This window comes from Mixophyes fleayi, chromosome 10, assembly GCF_038048845.1.
Source record: "Mixophyes fleayi isolate aMixFle1 chromosome 10, aMixFle1.hap1, whole genome shotgun sequence".
NCBI classification, from domain to species: domain Eukaryota; kingdom Metazoa; phylum Chordata; class Amphibia; order Anura; family Limnodynastidae; genus Mixophyes; species Mixophyes fleayi.
The window spans coordinates 37,902,168-37,914,212 of record NC_134411.1 but is presented as its reverse complement, the minus strand read 5'-3'; the positions used below and the strand labels follow the sequence as shown (position 1 = coordinate 37,914,212).

Below are 12,045 nucleotides of genomic sequence, written 5' to 3'. Positions count from 1 at the left end.
CATAATAGTAGCAAGTTTGCTTATTGTGTAATAGGAAAATAAAATAGAGGAACTGTCTGTGTTCTGTTACAGATTGGTCTGTGCTATATGTAATCTCACAGTATAGTATCATTCAGTAATGTGTGTTTCTAGAAGTGATAGTTTGTCTTGTATTCCATCGTACTCTACTCCGTTTTTCTAGCGGGGCTGAAACTGCGCGTCTGTCTCACACACCTGTCATACTCATGGTACTTCTAAGGTTCAATGGCCTTTATGTCCCCATTTCCCCAAAAATTCTATTATACAAAATAACACAACTTTAAACAGAGACAACCAAGGTGTGTAAGTGACGTGCAGTGTGTTCAGTTGCGTTTTGGTGTCCCAGACTGTGTCTTTGGAACTTGGCCTTTAATTAATTGTACAATTGTTTCCGAATACAGTGTCACAATTTTGTCATCAACAATGTCATGTATGTGTGTATTTACACTGTCATGCCTATGTTTTATAAATAAGAGAATACCTTGCTTTAACTGGAAGTGATAATTTCACACACACAAATTAGGGCTCCGGTGTTAAACATACAGAAATAAAATGCATTTGTTCCACACACTACTCCCATCTAGTGCAATTAACAAGACTTTGTAAGCGAGACACTGGTAAGACACACGGCAATATTTTGCCTTGTGACTGAATAATGAGCAGTCTGGAGACAATTTAAATACACTTGTAAACAAAATGATTTCTAAACATGACAGCTTCCAACATAATTAGGAGTATACATTAGCATAAAGAGAGAGCCAGTGAATGCATCTCATCACCCCTGCACCCTGATTGATTTTAATTGAATGCGGGCAATTTTCGGGTTCTTGTTTACAAACAACTGCATTTAACTTGTAATAAATAATGGAGATTGACTGTTTAGATGCAGTGCTTATTTATGACAAATATATTGTATAGATTGTGCTAAATAAATTAACCCTTATCCACTGGTGTTTTTTTTTTTTTGTTTTTTTTTTCCTTTGCAAACGTAAGTGCGAACCACATGTAAAAATGCGTATAAGCTTCCCCATTCATTTTAATGCAGTGTATACTGTGTACACTACACAAAGAAAACCCATTGAAATGAATGGACCATTGAAATTAAAGCATACATAATTAAAAAAAATACCATAGTGTGCCAACCCCCTGCCCCCAAGTCGGCCCCAGCGCCAGTCAGTCTGTACTGCTTCCGATTTAATACAGGGGACAATGAGCGTTGGAGTCTCCCTCCTCTTCTTTGTGGGTATGTAGAAAATATTCTTCTTTAGAGATAAATGCAATTTTACAAGTGCAGTGGCGTATATTTTTTTTTTTTAATGCACTGAAAAGGAGCAGACGCAGTATCAAGTGTGAAACGCGCACAGAGGCAAGTATTGTGCAAAATTTACGTAAGGGCACGTGAAACTGAAATAAAACTGGTTTTATCTGCATATGCGGTTGCACGCTTTGCACTTTGAAAAAAATGCATTTAAACGCCAGTGAGTAAGGGCCCTAATTGCGACAAAATATCTATAGCAGCCAGCAAAGGAATAGTTACCAAAACAAACAAAATTAAGAGCAGTTATGTGACAGAGTTGTAGTAAATATACCCTTCCCCCCCCCCCCCCCCCCCCCCCCACACACACTTTAGAGATTACTTTACTGGGTATTACCTTTAGCACTATGTGTGTGTGTGTGTGTATGTATGTATGTATGTATGTATGTATATATATATATATATATATATATATATATATATATATATATATATATATATATATATATATATATATTAATATATATTATATTATATTTGAGTTATAACAAAATGAGTGTAGCTGTGTTCATGATGAGAAAGGAGTACTACTGTTTGTGCAACAATGTAGCACAATGGGATATCCGTAATCGTAACGTGTAACTCTATATTAGGAACAAATTACTAATTTGGTCAGACTAGGTCCCTGGTGTAAGTAATACAATGTATGACTGTTTCACCTTCAGTGCTGCTACTGTGCTTGTCATTGACTTCACATCATATTTTGTGGACTGTACATGTATTTTTGCATAGATGGGAAGAGTAATTTATTTAATATTTTTTTTATTGTTGGCGTCGCTACCTAGCTGCTTTTATGTCCCTAGGGTCATCTAAAGGCTACCTGAAGCCTGTCTGTGCTCTGTATGCAGCCGGCAGTTATGTTCCTCACCTGACGTCATGGCTTTTGAAGTCCCCCAGAGTAGAGACATAAGTTCATATTTGGTTTTATTTACCAGAAAATATGTATTCAGTCATAGCAACCCATCAGCAGTTCGCTGTGATCAATCTACTGCAAGATAGATTGAAAAAAAATATCTGATTGTTCTGTTTTACTGCAAAGTTGCAGTGTTGGTAAACAACCACAAATGTTATTTAAAACCGCATGGGGGTTAAATAGGATTTCCACCTTCATTTAATTCTGAAAATTACTCTGCACCACCACTTAAAGCAGCAAAGTTAGGATTTTTTTCCGCTTGTTTCTTTGTTTTAAATAACAAGTTGAGTACATGTTTAATCATGCAACTGTTCCTTTTCTTTAAAATCCCTCTAAAGGGCAGACAGGAATGGCTGTCAGTCACACACAAACTCAGCATGTCTTTATAAAGTGTGTGTGTGTGTGGGGGGGGGGGGGAGTGGTGGATAAACACTGCATCATGTGACTGTGGTTGCTATGGTAATCACATAACATTGTAGAAACTGTGCAGAATTAGAAGCCATTAATAGCAGCCTGAATAAACAAACCAAGGAAAATGGTAATTACAGAGTTTCCTCTTATGGCCAGCCACAGTGATTTATGTTAACGAAAACAAAAACAAAAAAACACCTTGTTTTTCATGGGACTGATTGATACCAGTGACAAGTTCTCTGTAAAAGCATATTTTTACATTGGGTTGGGTTTCAACATGACCTGTACATGACCAACATCATTTCTGACTAGTGAGTAAAAACCCGGAATTGCTGTTTACTATCTGAGAACTGCAAGATTGTGTGGGTCAGTCTTGTAGATCTGGTGATCTGTGTTATTCTTTGCTTATTTAATGTATTTTATTGAGGGTTTTTTTTGGGCTTTAGATGATTCCTAGAACCTAACAGTCTGTTTATGTGATATCTGGGCTGTATTTGGAGTTAGATTTGCTTTAACTTTGAGTTCTATAGCTTTGACCCATGTGTTTGCAACTGTAGTAGCTATTCAGTGTCTGATCTCTTGTTGAAGTGTGGTACATGGCGGGGATGTCCTCCCTCCATTGTCGTCCGGTCTATTCTGGTCATTGTTATTTTCTTCTTAAATGTCTCTATGTTCAAATATATTTTCCATAGGTATACATCCTTACAGCATCATCAGATTTGGGAATCCTTGTGGTGTGAGAAAGGGCTTGTTAGTAAAACAATGGAGTTTAGCTTTTCACTACATAGACAGACAGTGCTGAGTGATTCATAGTTAGGAGACTGGACTGTCTTATTAACCCATTGATGTTTGTTGTTTAAGAAATGTAATACAGAAATGCTTGAAAATACATTTAAAAAGGAACCGCCAGACAGCGGTAAATTACTGGAATGATTTCACTGCTCTAACTGTGAAGCATGAGTCATTTACATAGATACAAATGTTAACAATTCACTTCTGACGAAAGGTTTGTGGTTTTGTATGAAAAGATTCCATCATTAAAATAGGATGATCGTATTTGCAGCTGGAGACAGTGTACATGGTGTAGTCATTCATTATATGACATTTTTTTAATTGTCACTGTTGTATTTATACCAAACAAAAGTTGGGGTCCGGTTGTTATATTTGGACCTCTTTGCAAATTTCCTTGTTTTGGGAGTCCGTATAATAATACAAAAATACTGTGTAGCTGTCTATATAGATTTCTGTTGTCCATTCCCCCTGTCATTTAAACTAGTAAAATTGTTTCCTAAAACTTGTGACGACTTCCTTGTCAAGTGAAACTGCACCCTCTAGAAAGTAAAAAACCATTAAGCTCACATTTGGAAGGACTGGTAAAATAAACAAATGTTACATTCCACATCGGCTGCTGGGAAGCACACACGACTTGCTTGATAATGATGCTGCAGCTGGTTAATACTGGTGATGTCACCAAGCTAAGTGGGACTGAACTATGGCGGTGAGAATACTAGGTACCCATCAGTGAGAAGTACTATGATTTCTGAATGTAAATATGTAGGGAGATGTTTGTTTTTCATATTTTAAATAACACTTTCTCCGCCAAAAAAAACAAACTACATTATGTATGGTTCTAACTTACATTGCTCCAAAAAGATAAGCATCGGTTCTGACGATTCTCTGCACTTTGCAGTCATTTTTTTAAAATTGTGTTGTTTTTTTTTAAAGACGTAGCCCATCGAGTTTTGTCCTAGCTAGAACTGTGGGTTTAACAAAATGACGGAAAAGTTCAGAGAATCGTCAGAACTGCCGCTTAGTAAATATACCCCTTAATCTGAAATAAAAGTTGATTACTAGTACTGCTGATAAATAGATATAAAGCTGTGAAAGATTGATGAGTACTAATGATACTTCAAATAAAGTCGTGATCCCGTGTGAAGAACACTGCTGGAAGCCTCATTTCGTGCAAAACGGATGTTTCTTGCACCCACCCCCTTCAACACTTCTAGTATATTGTATACAGAAATAAGACACTACACCCCCAATATGACCTGACCACTGGACATGATCATAATACAATTCTATTACACTGTATACAGACATAGGACACTACACCCCAATATGACCTGACCACTGGACATGATCATAATACAATTCTATTACACTGTATACAGACATAGGACACCACACCCCCAACATGACCTGACCACTGGTCCTGATCATAATACAATTCTATTACACCCTATACAGACATAGGACACTACACCCCCAATATGACCTGACCACTGGACATGATCATAATACAATTCTATTACACTGTATACAGACATAGGACACTACACCCCAATATGACCTGACCACTGGACATGATCATAATACAATTCTATTACACTGTATACAGACATAGGACACCACACCCCCAACATGACCTGACCACTGGTCCTGATCATAATACAATTCTATTACACCCTATACAGACATAGGACACTACACTTCCAACATGACCTGACCACTGGACATGATCATAATACAATTCTATTACACCCTATACAGACATAGGACACTACACCCCAATATGACCTGACCACTGGACATGATCATAATACAATTCTATTACACTCTATACAGACATGTTCCCTGGGTGTCATAGTTTGCTCACAAATATTCCCAAAGTTTTGACCTTTGGGTAATTCTTCACAGATATATCCCAGAGACGTAACTTCCCCTTCAATAAACCGGTCATAATCTCCCACCCATTTAAATACCAAACATGATGGAATTATGACAATGTGACATACCTTATCCAGAGATATGTGATTATAGCTGTTCCTGGATACCGCCAGTACCTGTCATTCACGATCCTGGTGTGATTTCTGCTCCTCAGTATGGAGTGGCACCCAGACTCCCCAAAATATGAACTATGAAGACATATTTCTATATATCTGTATAGACCTTCAAATGCTGCATTTGGCAGCAAGGATGTCAAGCTGTGACCGGCCCCACAGTCTATTCAGGTGTCCAAAAACTAACTTGTGCCAGGATATATCTCACTGCAGGGGCCTTTGAAGCTGCCACAGGTGACACTGCTATCTTCTAACACTGGGATGTGCACAACCACCGAATACACACACAACAGACTCTCTGACTTCACATTTTATACTTTAGTAGCTCAACTTATCAATGGATTCAATTTACACTGCAGTTATGATTTAGACCTTATTCACTGCAATTATGTGATGGGTCAATCCTTATAAATAACGAAGTTCTCTCTGTTCACGACACTGATAATCTAGGCTTTACAAGGACCTATTCTTGAACTCCTGCACCCTGCTCTGTGCTGATCTATGCTTTGTGTTTTTGACTAACCTGACCTCATTAGAGGTCATTATCCATATGGGAAGCTGGTATGACTCTGCAGTGGGGAAAGGTTGTTCCAAATCCACCCCCTTCTCCCCCACACACAAAATGAACACAGAAAATGAAGCTAACTTGTAGGCAATTTTTTTGACATCTGGGCTTCTTTGTTAACCTGTAGCAATATTGAAATGTACTCTTCTGGATTCTCCACCAAATAATATAACTAAATCAAAGTGATGGCCCCTTAAATGTATGTTTACTGGTTACACCTATGTGATGTACAGACAGGTTGACTTTTACGTCTCTGTTTAGTAAGACGCGTAGTGTGTACAGAACAGGATATGTAGATTGTGCCCTCTATGTCCTGTGCTGCTCTTGTCTTCTGGTAACTTACATAATGTTCTCTAGTAACGCACATCAATAGCTCCCACGTCCCATTGTTCTATTCCCTGTCCTTCCCCTCTATGAGGTCAGCTGGGTTTGCCATTATTGTGTTTGTGGATCTCTCTTGATTTTGTTTATACATCCGCAGCTGCACGGTTCCTTTTTTGTACAGAGCAGCAGAAGAGATTTTTTTTTTTTTCCTTTCTTTTTTTAAGAGAAATGTTTGTGGCATTAAGGAAATCCAGCAGCGAAAAGCTTCAAATAATCTTATTTCTTGCATAGTTTATATTTTTAGAGTTCGAGAGCAGCAAAGGGAAGGAAAGTAGAGAGAGACGTCTGTATAGTTTGGCAGGGCCCCAAGATGACCTCATTGGTGTGTATTATCAGAAGAGGCTCAGTGAACTGGTGGCCATATCCAAACTGGCTGTGTGCTGCTGTGATTACCGAGGAAAGCATTTTGCATGCATGTTTTGAGCCATTTTTGTTCTTATTCCCATTTTCAATTTATGAATACATAAAACTGTTTGAGATACTGGCTAAAGTGAAGCAAAAGCATTCATAAAAACATCTGATCCAGAAAACGGGGAGGTTTGACACTTTTTTTTTTTTTTAGTAAAAATATCTTTTTAAATGATGTTTTAACCCTATGAATAATACTGAAGATGCATCACCTCAGCTTGACACTAATTCCATAAAATGCAAAGTTACCGCCCCAATAATGGTACTGCTGATAAATAGGCACAGCTGAAGAAAGCATTGAAATAAGATGGTATATTATCTGTTTTCTGCTTTCCAGTCGTGTGCACTAATTCTATGGTAAAGATTCCACAGGCTTAGGCAGTGTGTGGCTGTCTGCTTGTTGTAGAACTAAAAGTCCCAGCTAGAGGCTGGGGCACTCACATGCTTAGTAGTAGAAGGTTAGAGGTAGGTGTCAGAGTTCTTCTGTACAAAGCATAACTCTATCTATTGTTTATTTCATAACCTCTTTTGTGTATTGTGTGTAGGTAAGTTATAGGAATGGATATATATGGCTGTGTAAAATATTTATATTATCAGAAGAACCTGTGATCCCAGCTCGCTCACTGACTGCATGCATTTTCACCCGGGAACTATTAACTGTAGATGGATTTTAATTGTTATTGAGTATCTCTGAAAGGTGGAACCCCACAAATGTGATTTCTGACCAAGTTGCCTGATAAAATTGCCCGTGCGTGTTGGGAAGCTTAAGAGTTTGAGTGGGATTACTGCTGGGTTTAGCAAAAATATGTTCCCCACAATCGGCACTTTATCTTACACTATTATTTTTATCACTTATTTGTATGGTGCCACAAACACTGTAGCACCTAACGTGGGGTAACACCTAAAAATTATCCAAAACTACCATAACTATGGAATGTCTGGAACAATTTACATCAAACCTGGTACACATATGACTTACAGTCTGACAACAAATATTGTGTACAGATATGTCATACTTGAAAGCAGTGAACATAACCACGTGGACAGTGTATACAGAGCAGAATAATAAATGTATGGGTGCAATTAACATGACAAATGTCATGGCACAGAGAAACAATTCAGCATAAGACGTGACCTGGACAAATGAGGTATAGGAGGAGATTTAATTTGAAGCGAGGTGTCCGGAGAAAGTTCGCGCTGATGTTATGAATGGAATCTTCGCTTGTTTTTCTGTAAACATGAGCGGAGATTCCTATTATAATTGTCGGCAGTGTGCGCAATTTGTAGTTGTTTGCTGTTCCTTTAGTTTTAAAACAAATTCTGTCTTATGTTTACTGGTTCTGTTCAGCACTGTACAATGTGTCCATATAACTGTTGTATCGCTTCCCATCCATATAACCAGTGTTCCTTTGCACACTGTCTACTCCCTGTCATTTACATGCTGGAAAGCCAGAGGACAGATAAAAGAGAAATAAGAACAAAGTAATTTTATGTAACCAATAGCAAGCATGGCATATAGTTAATTTGTTAGATACTGTTGATTCAGAAATGTTAATTTATTGCGACAGGTGCACTTATAATTTAGTTTTCAAGTGGCTATTTATGGATTGACAAAGACTGGCTGTGTTATCTGCTTCCTTCAGTTTAATGGTTTTTATCTTTAACTCTTGTGAGTGTGACCATTGTGAGTTTTGATTTTATTAAGCTGCACATGTGGGTAAAGAAACATTTGTTGAGAAATGTAAGATAAATGTGAATAGACAGGATAATTGTTGCCCCACAATACTTTTCAACACAATCGTGTTTACACATTGACACACGCTCTACCTAGATTTCCCTGGCCTTTTGCTGTTGAATGCTCATGTATAATACATTTATGGGTGCACTTTGAAGTTTGTGTTACCTTTTTATTCAGGCCCAACTTCAAAGCAACACATTTATATATTTATATATGCACAACGCAAGATAGAAAATTGTTTCCAAAAGGTAAAGTGGGATTTACAGGGATAAAGAGAATTAATAATTTAATGTGAGGTTAGAAAAGGTTAAACTGAAATTGTTTTTTAATGTAAGGACAAAACAAGTCTAATTCAGCATCTTGTGCACAGTCCACAGACTGAGTTTTAGATTGAGCCATTCGAGGGGTCCTTCAGTTCTAGAACCAGTGTTGCTAAGCTGTGGTGATGTGTATATATATTTTTTTTTTGAAAGGGAGAGGATCTGTGTCACATATAGGACTGTAATTAAGAAAGGAATGAGTCACGGGGAGGTTCTTGGTGTCAGGGTTGGACTCATTTGTACTTGATTCTGGTTCATTTGTCTTGAAAGAAGATAAACAGGATTGGGAACTTGAAATTCAGTAATAACAAATGGGCTGTTATGCCATGTTTGTGTTCCAGATTGTGTGTCTGAGAAGGGGGGGCAGCTGTGCGCAGTATTGTAATACGCTCGGTTGTAAATCGGGGATTTCATGCAACACATATTCATTATTTTGAATGTGTTAGTGTTCGCTGGGATATATGGTACCTAACATGTGCCAAGAGGCTACTGAGAGTGTGTGTAAAATATATATATATATATATATATATATATATATATATATATATATATATATATATATAATTTATTTATTACCTCCCCCCTTGTGTATCTTAGTTCAATATGCGTGTCCATATGTACACTGATCAGCCACAACAGTAAAACCAGTGACAAGTGAATAACATTGATTGTCTCGTTACAATGGCACATGTCAAGGGGTGGGATATATTAGGCAGCAAGTGAACAGTCAGTTCTTGAAGTTGATGTGTTAGAAGCAGGAAGAATGGTCAAGTGTAAGGCTCTGAGAGACTTTGACAAGGGCCAAATTGTGATTGATTGACAACTGGGTCAGACATCTCCAACATGTGAGGTTTTGTGTGTGCTATGCAGTATTTAGTACTTACCAAAAGTGGTCCAAGGAAGGACAACCGGTGACAGGGTCATGGGTGCCCAAGACTCATTAAAGCACATGGGGAGCGTCTTCTACAAAGGTGTTGGAACACACAGAGCATCGCAGCTCGGGGCGTATGGGGCTGCGTAGCCACAGACTGGTCTGCGTGCCCATGCTGACCACTGTTCACAGTACCCTTAGCCCGGGGGCGTCCATTCCCTTAATTCAGCCCTGCACAAGGTGGACCTACATAATATTAGGCTGGTGCTTTTGAAGTAGTCGCTGCTCAATGTATATATTGGCTGTGTGACTAGATCACAGGACTTGCCGTGTCTTAACATGGCTGTGTTACAATATACAGTTATTCCAGACAGGGATTATCCCATTAGGTGGGCTCCTATTAAATTATCTGTTCCCAGCATTCCGTGCTGTCTTTTACAGGTTGGACATCCTAACTTCTCAGGTGCTAACTCCGGTGCTGCTATTCCATGTAAAAGTACATCCAACTTTTTAAAGGTAGATTGCTAGAAATCATGTCTCCTACCAGGAAAGAGTTAAAGGACATACAATATCAGTTCAAGTGTGGGGTTCATGGGACCTTTCTCATATCAAACTTAAGCAAACACACGATGGTGGTGAAGTGTGATGAGGGTGTGCTTGTTGCTTCTGGCGAACTACCTGGAGGAATAAACTTGATTTTCAAGTTGGTCTTGAAAAACTCTCATAGCAGAGATTACAAGCATTCCAGAAAGTGCTCCGTTTCTGGGCAGCCAAGTTGGCTCCCAAAAGAGAGTGCATATGTTTCTTCCCGTCTGCTTGCGTAACCCAGACTTCCACAGATGTGAGCTGCAGCTGGGGGAATTTTCTGCTCTGTTGTCCTGCACAAATTAATGAAAGCGGCAGTTAATGAGCCCTCGTTATGTGGCAGGAAGCTTTGTAATGTCTAATCCAGTGTGGTTCATCCATATTGCAATAGACTGATGGTATTGCACATGCCAGTCCCCCCTCCTACCCCTTCTCTCCCCTTCAACACTTCCTGTGCGTTTCCTCATAGAGGAGTCTTATCGGCTGCCCACAGTGTACAGTGCATCCACTGGAACCTGCGTTTATCTTATCTGTGTGGAGTTTGTATGTTCTTCCCGTGTTTGCGTGGGTTTCCTCCGGGTGCTCCAGTTTCCTTCCACACTCCAAAAACATACTGGTAGGTTAAATGGCTGCTACCAAATTGACCCTAGTCTGTGTCCCTGTCTTTCTGTGTGTATATTAGGAAATTTAGACTGTAAGCTCCAATGGGGCAGGGACTGAAGTGAATGCGTTCTCTGTACAGCACTGCGGAATTAGTAGCGCAATATAAATAAATGATGAAGAACCAGAAGGAGGTTCAGATGATCTAAATGTTGAAGGACAGTCATGGTTGCCAGCATCTGACGGTCTTAAGATTTGTACAGACTTGTTCATCTTTCACCCTCGCTCCTCATTACAATTGTACCAAACAACTGTAAGGTTTACAACAATACCAGTCCTCAGGGGCTGTGTTAATATTGGCGGCTGATAATGCTTCTACCTTACACATTTTCCTCTCCAGCAGCTACAACTGTTATCTGCCTCCCCTTAATATCAGCACTGTAAAATATGAGGCCACTTTATAATTAACACTAGTAAATGTCCAAGCACAGGATGATTGCTTTGCTTACTTAACTGATCTGTCACACTAAGCAGTGACCAAACAATACAGTAAACGGGTAGGGAGAGTTGGGTCGCCTGTGAGTTGTGGAGGTGATTAGTCGCTGCTGATTTAGGAAATAATTCTGTGGGTATTGGGGGCAGGTACTTTTTAACCCCCATAGCACCTTTCTGCATGTGGTGGAATGGAGAGTTGTGTGCTGGTTTGATACCACAAAGTTAACCTTTTTTATTTTGTATCTGTAACTAACAAAATAATGAGAAGCAAACACATTTTTCATTCAGTGTTGAAGCATTAAACAGACTGACTTTCTGACTTCATCTAGGCCTTGGTTAAATTGATGACCTTTGATTTTCTTCAAATGACTTTCCATATCTCTAAACCAGTTTATTCAGTGTAAAACTTAATTTCCATCTCACACTGCCACTTCCACATGTCAGTGAGTGGCTTGGAATTTAATGCATCGACGTACTTCAGCAGCGATGGCAGCTGCCACTTTTAACACATGGTCTCTCTTTCCAGCGGGTGACTACTACACAGATTATTGACCGCATTATACTGAGGAATATTCACTTCCG

The 12,045-nt window shown here is 39.0% G+C and overlaps 1 protein-coding gene and 1 long non-coding RNA gene across 4 annotated transcripts in view; one reads left to right on the top strand and one right to left on the bottom strand.

Annotated features, from left to right (window-relative positions):
- Positions 1–12,045, bottom strand: part of LOC142104024 (uncharacterized) — a 275,970-nt gene that overhangs the window by 1,752 nt on the left and 262,173 nt on the right. The gene's annotated exons all lie outside the window — the stretch shown is intronic.
- Positions 1–12,045, top strand: part of TEAD1 (TEA domain transcription factor 1) — a 99,800-nt gene that overhangs the window by 15,303 nt on the left and 72,452 nt on the right. The window lies entirely within an intron of this gene.